The sequence below is a fragment of the Galeopterus variegatus genome, unplaced genomic scaffold (assembly GCF_000696425.1).
Source record: "Galeopterus variegatus unplaced genomic scaffold, G_variegatus-3.0.2 Scaffold4059, whole genome shotgun sequence".
In the NCBI taxonomy this organism is placed as follows: Eukaryota; Metazoa; Chordata; class Mammalia; order Dermoptera; family Cynocephalidae; genus Galeopterus; species Galeopterus variegatus.
The window spans coordinates 13981-27573 of record NW_007730170.1 but is presented as its reverse complement, the minus strand read 5'-3'; the positions used below and the strand labels follow the sequence as shown (position 1 = coordinate 27573).

The following is a 13593-nucleotide window of genomic DNA, read 5'->3' as shown; positions in this document are numbered from 1 at the left end:
AATTTTTTTTTTTTTTTTTTTTTTTAGAATGAAATGTTTCCCATCAAAGTGGAATCTTAAGCACGTAGTCCATATATGCAGCGTGCTAGCTGGATGTCTTTTGGCGTAACTGTTACACGTTTAGCATGGTTGGCACACAGGTTGGTGTCTTCGAAAAGGCCAACCAGAGAGGCCTCACTTGCTTCCTGCAAAGTACCAATAGCGGCGCTCTGGAAGCGCAGATCTGTTTTGAAGTCCTGAACAATTTCTCGCACCAGACGCTGGAATAGGAGTTTGTGAATCAAAGTTCAGTGGACTTCTGATAACGTCTAATTTCATGGAGTGCCACAGTACCAGGCTTGTTAATGATGAAGTTTCTTCACCCCTCCAGCAGAGGGCGCAGTCTTAAGAGCTGCATTTGTAGCCAGTTGTTTCCTGGGTGCTTTTCCACCGGTCAATTTGTGGGCGGTCTGCTTTGTAAGAGTCGTGCTACAGAGACCTCCTTCCTTAACCCCCTTCTCCTCGGGCTGGAGCTCCCACAGTATTTCTTCCACGATAAAAATGATAAAATAAACAACAGGAGCAGATGAGTTAGAGCTTGGCAGTGACAGCCGAAGAGGCTCATTCTCCTTATACTTACTCCAAGTATGAAAGTTTTAAGCTCTTGAGGATAGAAACAAAGTTTTGCTGTCTTTATATCCTCCACAAAAGTATGCACCTTGTCAGGCAAATAATGGCTTCTCAGAAAGGCTTACGGAATTAAGCAAAATTTAGATTCAAGTCACATAATAACTTTAAAAATAATTATTATTTTGAACAGCAGGGAAGGGGACAAATTTCTATGATGAGAATGTCTTAAACTGAAAACAAAAGAAAATATGTTTTAGAGATGCTTACATACATAGTAATTCTAAGGCATAAGTAATTCATAGTAATTCATAGTAAATCCAGGAATTTCAGATTGGCATGGCCTCAGACATGGAAGAACCTATTCACCACACCATGGTGCTTCTCGCTTTTGTGTCTTTGATCATAGACTTCTTTTGACAGGAAAGAGTTTTTCTCAATTCTTTGCCTGGTTAATTGTTATTCATTCTTCAAGACTCAGTTAAACTTTTACCTCTTCTAGGAAGTTTTACATTATTCTTCAGGTTCAGTCAAGTGCCCCTCTCCATAATCTTTTATCAGGTTTGTCTGTCTTCCCAATAGCCTAAGTGCTTTAAGAAAAGCAATAATGCAGTAATGATATTGGTTTTTCTTGGCTGTATTCTAGTCTTTGAAACATAGTAGACACTCTATTAGCACTTGTTGAATAAATTGAAACCTTTATGTTTAAAAAAGAAATCACTATTCCATTTTTTAAATCTTGTAATATATTTAATAGTAAAAGTAATATTGCCTTATATTAAATATCACTATCCATCAATAGGACACATATTATTGTTTTGGGGTTTGTGTCACTTCTGGAAATGCCCTAAACTTATAGTTCATAGGGAAGTCTAAGGTGGGTGAAGTAAATTTAGCATTACTCTCTTCTCATGGAAAATACCCTCAAATGCCAAAAAAATATGAAACAGAAAAGCACTTCTGATTTTCAAACAAACTAGGAGACAGCTAAAATTTTGCAGCATACAATCAGAGTAAGGTCTCCAAAAGCAATGAAAATTTAATAATGGTTTGAGAGCATACAGAAAAAAAAAATACCCATTGCAGCAGATGACAGAAAAAGCTGACACATTACACTTATTCAGAGTGATGTCTAAAATCAGAAATCTCACTGTGACAAGAAAAATTACCAATATTATCTGGTGAGCATACCTGGGCTTGGTTTGGTCCTAAGGAGAAATTAAGAATCACACAGATAAACCATATTTGCAGGAAACCATCTGTCAGTGAGGACAGGCAGAGGAATCTCCACAGGCTGGGAGCAGACTAATAATGCCAAATTTGGAGCTAGGGTGAAAAAAAAAAAATACACCATCATCTCCTGCTATATGGCCCTGGAATTGTTTGACACAAATCTCTTAAAAATTGATGGTGAGGAAGAAATTATATCCCTCAATAATTAGCAATAATAAAGAATAGAATTTATAGAAAGATAACACACACACACACACACACAAACACACACACACATGTAAAACGAGAGGCAAGGAAAGAAAAACAAATGACAGGTGAAAAACATGTAAAAAGAAAAACTCTTGCCACAAGACAGAAAAATTACAATCAAACATTTTCCCAGGAATTTAAAACTTATAGAGTAAGTACGTTTTATAACAGAAAAGCACTAACCAGAGATAAAATAGCTCTGGGAAGAAAAGGCAATCAGCAGAATATAATTTATTTATCAGCAGAGGTCAAGAAAAAAGTAAAAGAAAAATAAATTAATGTAGAAACCAATAGTCTTTATACAAAAACAACAGCCACTTTGAAGATATAATGGAAGAAAAGTCTACAATTTCAGTGGTAGCAATGTGTATGAAATAGGACTGAATGTAAAAAGCAATATTCATGATGTTTTAATAAACAATCTGTAAATTGTTACTATAGAACCCAGAAGGAGACTTAAAGAAATAGAAAGTCTATTTTTTTTGGAATATTCACTGTCATACATAATACTTGTTGATATACAGATCTCAATCCTGCCTTAGTAAATATATAAAGTAAACGTGACCACTATAAAACAAAATGGCATTTTTTAAAATTAGGTAAGCTATTTCTTAAATTCGTACAGAAAACTTGAACTAGCAATAATAACCAAAACACTCTGAACAGTCCTGAGAGGTGAATTGCCCTGCTAGATATCAAGATGTGGTATAAAGTGGTAACAATTAAATTCATTTTGTACTGGAACATGAGTATACAAATCAATGGAACAGAATAGAAAATATACTAATGGACCCATACATAAAAAACATTTATGATACACTTAATATTTCAAAACAGTAAAGCAATATTATTTTTAAAATAATGAGAAGACGACCAAATAGAATAGCTATTTGGAAAAAGAAACAAACAAAAAATATGGATCTTAATTCTACTTTTTATTCAGAAATGAATTACAGATGGAACAAAGATGTAAATGTGAAAATAAAAAATGCAACCATAAATTACTACAACAAATGGAATTTTTCTGAGATTTTTAACACATGGAACCAGGCTAGCCTGTCAGCTCAGTTGGTTAGTAAAAGAATGACAGGACCCGAGCTGACAATTCCCTGGAGAAGTTCCGCTTTATTTGAGGGTGAAGCATACATTTATAGAGAGCTGAGTTCTGGGAGAGGGTGGTTAGTACGCGGGGCAGTGGCTGATTGGTCGGAAGGGCGGGTGATGATTTTGATAGGCCATACTTTGGCGCCGGCGGGAATGTTAGGACCCGGAAGAGAAGCTGGAAAGGCACCATGTTTTAGGGAATGTCTCCTTTGGGGTTTTATGGGGCCCTACAGTTAGAGCACAGCTTTGTAACACCAAAGTCATGGCTTCAGATCCCTGAACCAGCCAGCCGCCAGGAAAAAAAAAAAAAGTATTGAATCAATCCCTGATGTCATTAAAACAAATGATTGCTTTAATCGACTACATACAAATAATTCCTTTGGGATTAAAAATAAAGTCAAAAGACAAATGTCAATCTAAGAAAAATAATTGCAATTTATGTAATATAGAAGGGATAGCCCCTTAAAATGGAAAAGTTTCCTACCAATCCATATGTAGAAGTCTGACAATGCAAAAGAAAAAGGTGAAAAGATGTGAAAAAACAATTCATAGAAAAGAAAAAAAAATACTTAGCCCGATGAAATAGAAATTTATATTAAAACTAATCTGACATGTTGTTTTTACCTTTTAGATGCTCAGAGACCCAAATGTGCATTGGCAGGGTCTCAGGATGTACTGTGCTGGCCAGGAGATGGGGGAAACACACATGTTGCTGGTGGGAATGTAAATTAATACAACTCCCTGTAAAGGACAATTTGGAAATAAAAATTAAGATGAGTGGAGGGAGAGAGGGGGTTTGGAAAGTGATAGGCTGGGCAAAGAACATAAAGAAATATCATGATTTGTAAGGATGAATATGCTAATAATAAAAATTTAAAATAAAAAATGGAAGTTTTTTTAAACTCAGGATTTCATTTCTAGAAATGTATCTAACTGTAAAATTCAAAGATGTGTAACCTGACATGTAAGACATGATGCATGTCAAATTACTTGCAACAACTTAATTGTATAATTTAGTTGAAGATCGGTCAAAGTTTGTTACACTCACTTATGAGAAAATATTCAACCATTTAAAAAGAATGAAGCAATGTTTTATAAACTGATTTTATAAAGCTACACGATTAAGTGGAAAAAAACCCAAGATGTTAAATAATGTATATAGTAAGCTGAAATTTGCATTAAAAAGGGAAAAATGTATGTATGCTGTGTTTATTTGTATTTACATCGAATAATTCTGAAAGCATCCTCAAAGATTCAACAGCAATGCATGGTGGCTGCTAGAGAGAGAAACATGAACGCTGGGGAAGAGGGACATGAAAAGACGTCCTTTCACAGAATATTTTGTGCTTTGAGTTTTTGCTATGAGAATATTTTATTTACTTATTCATTTATTTATTTTTAAAAGGATAGTGTGGAGAGCAGTATAGCACAGTAGGAGTTGGCATAAACAAATGGAGAGGGTGGGGCATGAATCCAACTCAGTGGTCTTGCTCCGAGTGGAGGCTTGGGCTGCCCACAGAATTCTTCTTCATAGCTTTTGCTGATATTCATTGCAAAGGCAGACTCTCAATACTTTCTTTCTTTATATTCTACCATTGCCCATCCTTGACACATTTTTCACACTGACATATAGTGAGTGTTTTTGTGTGTTTGGTTTTTTTCTCTCGAGGACCTATCTCTTCATCACCTCCTAACAGTTATTACTGGGGTTTTTTTGGAAATGGAAAAAAATTGTTTGCTTAGGTCCGAGTTTTACACTACCCTCTCCGGTCTCCTAAATCAAAGTTGCCAATCACCTATTGTCTCAGATAATCTCCTTTTGTCAACATAGACAGAGGCAAATAGATGTCTGTGACTGAGGGGGAATAGAATTGCTCATAGGAATGAAAAGAGCAATTCGGATGTTCTGAGCATAAAATAATAAGAAAATAGGTTTTCATCTTTTACCATCTAGCCAGCTGTTTTTTTTTGGAAATGGAAAAAAAATTGTTTGCTTAGGTCCGAGTTTTACACTACCCTCTCTGGTCTCCTAAATCAAAGTTGCCAATCACCTATTGTCTCAGATAATCTCCTTTTGTCAACATAAACAGAGGCAAATAGATGTCTGTGACTGAGGGGGAATAGAATTGCTCATAGGAATGAAAAGAGCAATTCAGATGTTCTGAGCATAAAATAATAAGAAAATAGGTTTTCATCTTTTACCATCTAGCCAGCTGTACACTCCAACTCACCTCCCTCTCCTTATAATACAATCTGGTTTGGCCGTTCAGCAAATATCTGAGCCAGCAAATTAAAAATCTTAGTTTCTAAGCAGTGATGGTTTTCTTTTCTTTTTCTTTCTTTCTTTTTTTTTTTTTTTTTTTGGTGACTTTGGAGTTCTGTAAAGGGTTCTATAGGATTATTACAGGAATTGCTGTTTGAAGCTTTCTTAATCTGGAAAGAAGTGGTTATGAATAAGGATGTACCAGTCACTATCAATTTTTCTCAAGCGGGTCCATGCCTGTTTATCCTTTAGCTGTATGTGATGACACGCATTGCAGTCTATGTGAAAATGTCCTATCCACTGGTAGGAAAAGCTTAATAATTTATTTGCAGTCGATTTTCCTCTAGACAAGTACATGCCATGTATTTGCTGAGCTGTGTAAACGCTCTTAGAGAAGGCACATGGTCATCTGCAAATGGTTCTTCTTGACATCTCTCCATTTTTCATGGTATTGATACTTAGCCTCTGAATGCCTGTTTTGCATTTGCAAAACAAAATAGAAGTGAAGAATCAATTGTGTGTTGTTGGGAAGAAATGCTGTGATCTGGATTATAACTGTCACTTTTGAAAGGTAAATTGTAGATGTGAAATTCATCAGGATCAGATCCAGCACATAGTACATCTGATTTAGGAGGGCATTTTCTGTTCTGTAGCTAAGTTCTCAGAGTCCTCAAGACTAAATTGAGAAGAAATCCTTCAGTCATTTCATGTGCTGTGGTCATAACACTTTGATCCCATGCTAGGAGCATACTGGGGGCTCCTTACATTGGATGAAGGGAAGATGTATTCATCAAAAAACCCAAATTAATCTGACCTTGAAAAAAAGTTAAGGAAATTATTGAACTTGTAGAAGAAGTTTCTCTTTATCCTGTTTTTTTTTTTTGTTGTTGTTGTTGTTGTTAACTTTGCCTCGATTTACGGACACCTTGGAACTTATCAATGTGATTATCTTTTGCTCTAGAATGGATCGCAACATAAACAAATGAACACTTACCCATTGAATATTAATTTAGAAACTACCCAAATAACCTCATATAAAACCCTTTTTAATCTAGTCTCAGTGCAGAGACTGCACGGGTGACATTATGGGCCTTTATGTTCTCCTGTAGTCTTCACCTTCCTTTTTGTCTTCCTGAGACAATAAACTCCAAAAGACTAAGAGTGGGAAATCCAACAGAGTCTCTAAAGTATAAAGCTAGAAAAAGCTAAAAGAAATTCCTGAGCATATAAAATTACTTCATGGAATGTTCTGATTAGTACCACCTTAGTTTTATTCAGACTCGTTGCTAGTGCTTATTTTTATGGCTCAGAGGAATTATTTGGCAGAATAAAATTGCATCCTTTCTCCCACCTATTTTTTTGCAGAGATTTCACACATTGACTAAATTTAATATCATGCCACACTGAGAAGCATGCTGTTTGAAACTTCTCCACAATGTCTGTACAGAGTACTAAAGACCAAGGGGCCAGTGTTTTTCTGAGCTGAAACTTGTTTTTGTACTTTTATAGTTAGTTTTAGGAAATAACAGAATTACATTTCCATATGTTGAACCACCATATGTGAATCACCTTGAGGTGACATCTCAAGTGTGGCTTGACATGTGTCTCCTGTAGTCAGCTGTGCAACCGATACAGGGATTTTCCATCCTGAGTGACTTTCTAATATCTGGTCCCATACTTATAATTCTATGCAACATCTGGTTCTTCTTGGTCATTATATTAAAATAAAAAGAAAATAGCTCTAACCCTCTGGAAGGCACATGGCTCATTTTGCGACAATGCACTACCTCTCTGAACAGTTAAAATCCCACCCAAAGATTGAGTTTTTCTTACTGTCTAGACCAATTGGGTCTTTGATGGGAGCCCTGCAGAGCCTGTTGAGAGAGCATGGAACCATCTAATCAAGAGGGAAAAACATTATAACCCGATTGAGTTCTTTACAATTGGTGTTGTGAGTGCACAGGTAGAGTACAGAGTGTCAAAGCACATATTGGTCTAGTAAAAGCTGTCAGCAAAGACCTTAATGAGCTTAGGGAGCAGTATGTATGGTACAGAAAATGCATCAATCAGATGTGGAAACAGTGAAACACACAGGAGAAGAAGAAGAAAATGTGGAAGAGAAAGGGCAAATTTAAAATACTAGGAAAATGTAGGCTAACTGCTTTAGTTCAGAAAATAAGAAATTGTACTTACATAACCCTTCCCCACCAAAATTCCACATGGACGTGTCAATGCTGTGAAGGGTCTGAGATTTTGTCTTCTCTACACTGACAGGTTAGCTGGCTACTTTCCTGCATCCCAAGACATTGTTTCTTACTGCACAGCAGCAGCATGAGCCGCACGTTGGGCTGCTCCTGTCCCTCAAGTCTCCCCAGGGTGACAGACAGATGTTGCACATACAGTGGGTTTCAATCACAGCTCAGGAATCCTGAACAAGAACACTCAAATCTTTCACCAAGCGAACTTTCCCAAACTTTGCCCCGGAGGGACACATTATTCTTATTCTACTGGACAGCAAACAAACCTGCTGTTTGCACCAGAGAGAGGTACTATCTCTTAGAAGAAATAAATAAGGTGAACTCCACTTCTAAATAAGGTAAAGTCTTTCTAGATTTACCTTTGTCACTGCCATTGCCTTCACAGTCTCCTAAACACCTGGCATAGTTCTGGCAATGTCTTCCTTGTGGGCAGATACTCAGTAAAAATTTATAAGATACAGCCATAAATCTTAAAATGTTTTAATTCTTTCTGTTTCAATTAACATTTTAACTAAAGCTTGCCACCTTCTAGACCCATCGTGTAACCTCTTGTTTTCCAGACAGTATGGAAGTATATGACAAGCTTCTCATTTCAAAGAAATTAAGTTTCACATACCTTTTATCGGCATGTTCACTAATGCATCACTTGGGTTATTATTAAAAATACATTTTCTCCTAGACAACATGTTAATTTTATAATCATGGTAGACAAATATGTACTTGTTTTTCAAGTACTCATTGACACATCTATGTTTGTCACACAGGAAAGACAAATGTCTTCCTTTGAATTGCACATCTGAACGATGGTACAATGGAATTAATTCTACTTTTAATAAAGATGAACTACTGAACGGTGGTGACATCTTGAGGTAGCCCACACTTAGTATAGGGAGTAAGACAGATGAATCAACAAATTTCCCACATCCTTATTTTGTAGCACACTCTATTAGCAACTGGAGGATAACAAACTGGTCTAAGAATTAGACCTGGTAGCAACACCAATAAAAAGTGTTTAGTAACTACTCCACGGTGAGCAGTGCTCTCTGAAGCCAGATACTGGCAGTGGGGTTTAGAGGCTAGTCATTTGCCTCACTTAAATAAATGCATTATGTCAATTGGACAGAAAAATCACAAGAAATTTTTCCACAGCATGAGTTTTGAAAAAAACACTATTATGAACATCATTCATTCAAAAACTATTTAGAGAAGTTTCCTTAAAAAATGCATTAAAAGGGCCGGCCCGGTGGCGCACTGCTACAGTGCGCAGCTTGGGAGCGCGGCGGCGCTCCCGCGGAGGGTTCAGATCCCACATACAGACCGGTTCCCGCTCACTGGCTGAGCGAGTTGCGGGCGCGACACTGAGGGTTGCGATCTGTTGCCGGTCACAAAAAAAAGACAAAAAGGAAAAAAAAATGCATTAAAAGTACATATAATGGATACATCTTTTGATTAAGAGAAAAGAAAAATATTGATACCTTAGAGCTATGGGGTCTGAAATTTCCTTCATCATTAACACTGATTCATTTTGCTTTTATGTTTAGTGCTGAAAAAAACTCTGGGGTTAATTATTAGAGTATTCTTATTTACATCAAAGATGTTTCATTGCTTCTAGAGCTTTAGAACTCAAGATATTTATTTGAGAGGAATAGGTAATATGAATTAAAATTAATATAATGATGTTTTCAAACCTCTCCTTTATGTACCGCATTAGTTTAAAACTGTGTTATTTTGGTTGAATCAATATGTTGAAATTGGGAAAGTGAAGATGGGTCAAAAATACAACTACCAAAAATATTGTAGGAAATGCAATTGGTCAAAGAGAAATCTTTTCTTCAAAGATTGCCCAGTGCCTTTAAATATCAAAAAAATACAACTAGGCCAATTAAACATGTAAATTGAGAGATCAAAATGTTTTCAGCTACAGGGTTCTTGTTTGTCATCATTGTCTTATTCTCACATAAAATTCTAAATATCAGTAGACCTCCCTCTTTTACAACCAACCTAGCCAAGATGTTACACATACATATGAAGAAAAAAGTGTAGCTCAGGTGACTTCAGCAGCATATGATATAATGAATTTGACTATTTTTGTCATTTGGAAAAAAAATTTTGAAAATATGTCATGTCAAGGCTCCATAAGCTATGCTTGTTATGTTCACTTCTGTTTACTCAGTGGTTGGCACAGAAAAAGATTTTGTTGAATGAACTAACGTAGTGACCCTGTGGTCAGTGGAATTCTGCTTAGAAGCAGAAACATTTTAAAGCCCTGAATATCTTCATCTGAAATCTTGAATCTAGTAATTCAAATAGTCCAAATAGTTCCACATTTCTTTTCTTCTATTTTTTTCCCCAAATGTATGCCACTGTAATTTGAATAGACTTATTCTTTGTAGTGCATTTCAATGCAAATACTGAGAATGGATAACTATTTCACTAATAAGTTGTCTCCTTTGGGGATTTCAGAAGAACATCTCATCCTCACTTTTTAAAAACGCTGGTGTTGTCATTCTCTCCCTGTGATAAATGACTTTATTTATGGTAGACAAAAGAGAATCTGATATATTGCATTAAAACTTAATTTGAAATAATTTAACTGACATAGAGACTGAAAGGTAATGTTTAGTTAATTTTGGCAATGATTTATTATAATTGTAATAAATTAAACTTATTTTAAACCTAGACAAAAACTTAATCAAGTGCCATAGGATCAATCTACCATAGAATTACAAATTCCTATACAACCAGTTTCAGTATATTTGAAACCGCTAGCTACTGAGATATGCCAAGAGCTGTGGTTATCCCAGATGTTTTAGTAGAAAGGATAGTGAAATAGGTATTTTCAACAATATATGCCTTGTGTGTTTTTGTATTTTTGTATTAATAAAGTCTATACATTCCCCCACAGCACATCTTTTTCTCCTTGCAGGTGGTTTGATTCCAAGCATAAATCAAATCATGTGTGAAAATGACGTGGACTATGGATGCTAACCTGCCTCTGAATTGTCTCAGTAAAATTCAAGGAGAGTAGAAAAACAGATTTCCTTCATTATTTGAATTACTGGACAAAACAGAAAATACCTGTGCACACAGTTCATATTTATATAATTTATTCACTAATCTTTTTGATATTATTTATGTTTAAATAACTTATAAAGAGTAAATTGTTTCTGTGGCTATCTGAATCTTAAATTAAAATACAACAAAACAGGTAATCTCATACATTTGGAAATTAACCACTAACTAAAATACTTATTTTCAAAGATAAGCAAAAGTAAACTGTTTTCTGATGCCATTAAATTATGCTTGAAAGGAAATATTTATAATGTTTGATTATATGGCATTGCAAATATTTATTCTAAAATACTACAGGAAAAGAAAAACAAAAGCTTCTACATTATGATCACAATTATGTAAAAATATAGGGAGAAAAATGACTAAAGGGAAGTACATCAAAATACAAATTGTGGTTGTTCAATGAAGTAAAAGTATTTTCTCTCTCTCTTTTCTTTCCCACTATCTTATTCTCTAGTTTTTTTTTACAACTGGCAGTAGTATTCTGTAAATGTATACAAAAATTTATTTTATTAAAAAATCAAGATTACACCCTTTAGTTGTTTTTTTTCATTTTCATTTTTTTTTTTTTTTTGCAATTTGGTTGTTTTTCTCCTTATGTTTTTGATTCTTTTGCTTTTGTGAGCTATGCTATTTATTATTATTATTTTTTAATTGTTTTTCAAAATTCTTTCCGGATTTCAACTTCAGACATTGTTCTTGTGTCTTCACTGCTTTCTTAATCCACAGTTTTTTGTCATATCCTGATTGTTTCCATCTTTGTAGTAGGTGATGGCGCAGCCAGTTTGCACCCATGATCAACTTGCTATCTCTTTTTTCCTGGCCCTTCAGCCTTCTCTACTTCTAAAGTTAGAATGTTAAATTAATAGCAAATAAATACCTCATTAATGATGTGATTTATCACCTACTAATCTGCTCTCATGAAGATTTTTTTGCAGCAATAGAAATTCTGTTGATGCAGCCCCCGTGAAATTCCCTTCTTTCCACATACCTCAGAGGATACTGACCGGTTTGTTTTATCTTTATAGCATTTTGAAGTTAAAATACATTCTTTTCCTCTCTTCTTTTTATTTCACTTAGTCTTTCTCCTTCACCTTCTCCTTCTTGCATACAGCTGTCAAACCCATCATCCCCCTTTTCGGTTTTCCAGAAGTTTGAAAATTGTCACAAGTGGCTGAGCACAGTACCATGGGAACCCCTCAACTGAGCAGCCAGGTAATGCTGTATTCAGACTGTGGTCTTTAAAGTAGATAGACCTGAGCCTAATTCCCAGCTTTGTGACTTTGGGTAAATGATAAAACCTCTCTTAGCCTTGATTCTTGCTCATTTTCAAATAGGAACAATTGTAACCTCATAAGCTGCCATAAGTATCAAGTCAAAGACAGTGAGTGAAAGTATTCTAAGTGGTAAAGCACTTCCCACCTTTTGTCCTTTGCCATCTGGTTTATACCTATCCTTTTTTCTCTTCCCAACACTTTCTACCCTCCTTGCTGCCAAACTCTGTTCCAAATGCACTAAGTATGTGATTACCTGAAAATGCCATACTATTTTTGGTGTTGGACCTTCCTGAAATATTATCAATCTTTTCTCAACCTGGCAAAATTTTTCTCATTCTTCAAATGTCAATGGCAATGATGGCATCTTCAAAATCCTTTTGTTACTCCTCTCCCAATCCCACCTCATCCACACCTGGGTTAGGGACTTTGTCCCTTTCCTGACCTTTGTGTTCTCTCTCTTTTCACATGATTCTTTACCAATCTTGTTAGTTCACTAAGCTGTGAGTTCTTTGAAGAGAGGACTTTTGTCTGTTATCTCCATACCCCAGCGTCTAATCAAGTATCTGGTGTGCTGAAGACACTCTTAACATTGGATCAATGAGTGAATGAATGAATGAATGAATGCCAGTAAAATGATTTGCAGCAAAAGATTATTTAATTTTATCTTTGAATAAATACATTGAATTGAAATACAGAAAAAGTAATTAATTAATCCTCCTTCACGTAGGTATGACACATTTGCAATCAAGTGGCTGATCCCATAGTCAGTGTAAAGAACATCATACTATGCATAAGGCTTTCCTGTCCTCAAACAGTATTCCACTGGTTCCCTGGAAGGAAGATCATGGATTTTGTGGATGTCATTGAGTTAGGTGACATAGAAGGAGAAAAAATATCAGCTGAATGTTAAACAATTAATATGAAATGTTTGCAATTCCAAAGAGAGTAATTTGACTAGGAAACAGTAAACCTGCAGAAAGGAAGCCTAAATAATTACTGTTCGCTTCCAGACAGTTCCTTGAATTGGATTCACATTGAGCTAAGGCTATCTGAATTAGAGGCAGCTGTATAATCCAAATGTTGTGCAGCATACAGAATCAGATTGAGTGCTTGAGTGTCTGCACCCTAGGAAATTGATTTGACGACTATGTCAATTACTTCTGGCACCAAGCTTTCTGTGGGTTGCATTACAACTGCTCTTTTGGTCAGCTGTGTCTGCTTCCCCATCCACGCCTATTGTTTTAGATTTATTTACTGCACCGGCAATCATAAATTATGGACTTTTTTCTATACCATCTGGAAACTCTGGTGTCATTGTTTGGGTCACTTTTGATTACTCACTCTTATTCTCAGCTACTGCCAAGGCTGATGTATCTTGAATTATGAAAGACTTTTGCCCCAAGCTTACCTATTTGTGAGCAACCTTTTAGCATCTACATATGTTTATTTTATCTAACACAGAGCTGGATACAATAAAAAGTGTTTTTTTTAATGACCTTCCAGGGAGTTTTTCTTTGCTTGTGATACTGAA

General features: G+C 35.6%; 1 pseudogene; it reads right to left on the bottom strand.

The window, feature by feature from the left end:
- Window positions 1–56: 56 nt before the first annotated feature.
- LOC103602224 lies at window positions 57–8342 on the bottom strand (annotated as a pseudogene).
- Window positions 8343–13593: the final 5251 nt, after the last annotated feature.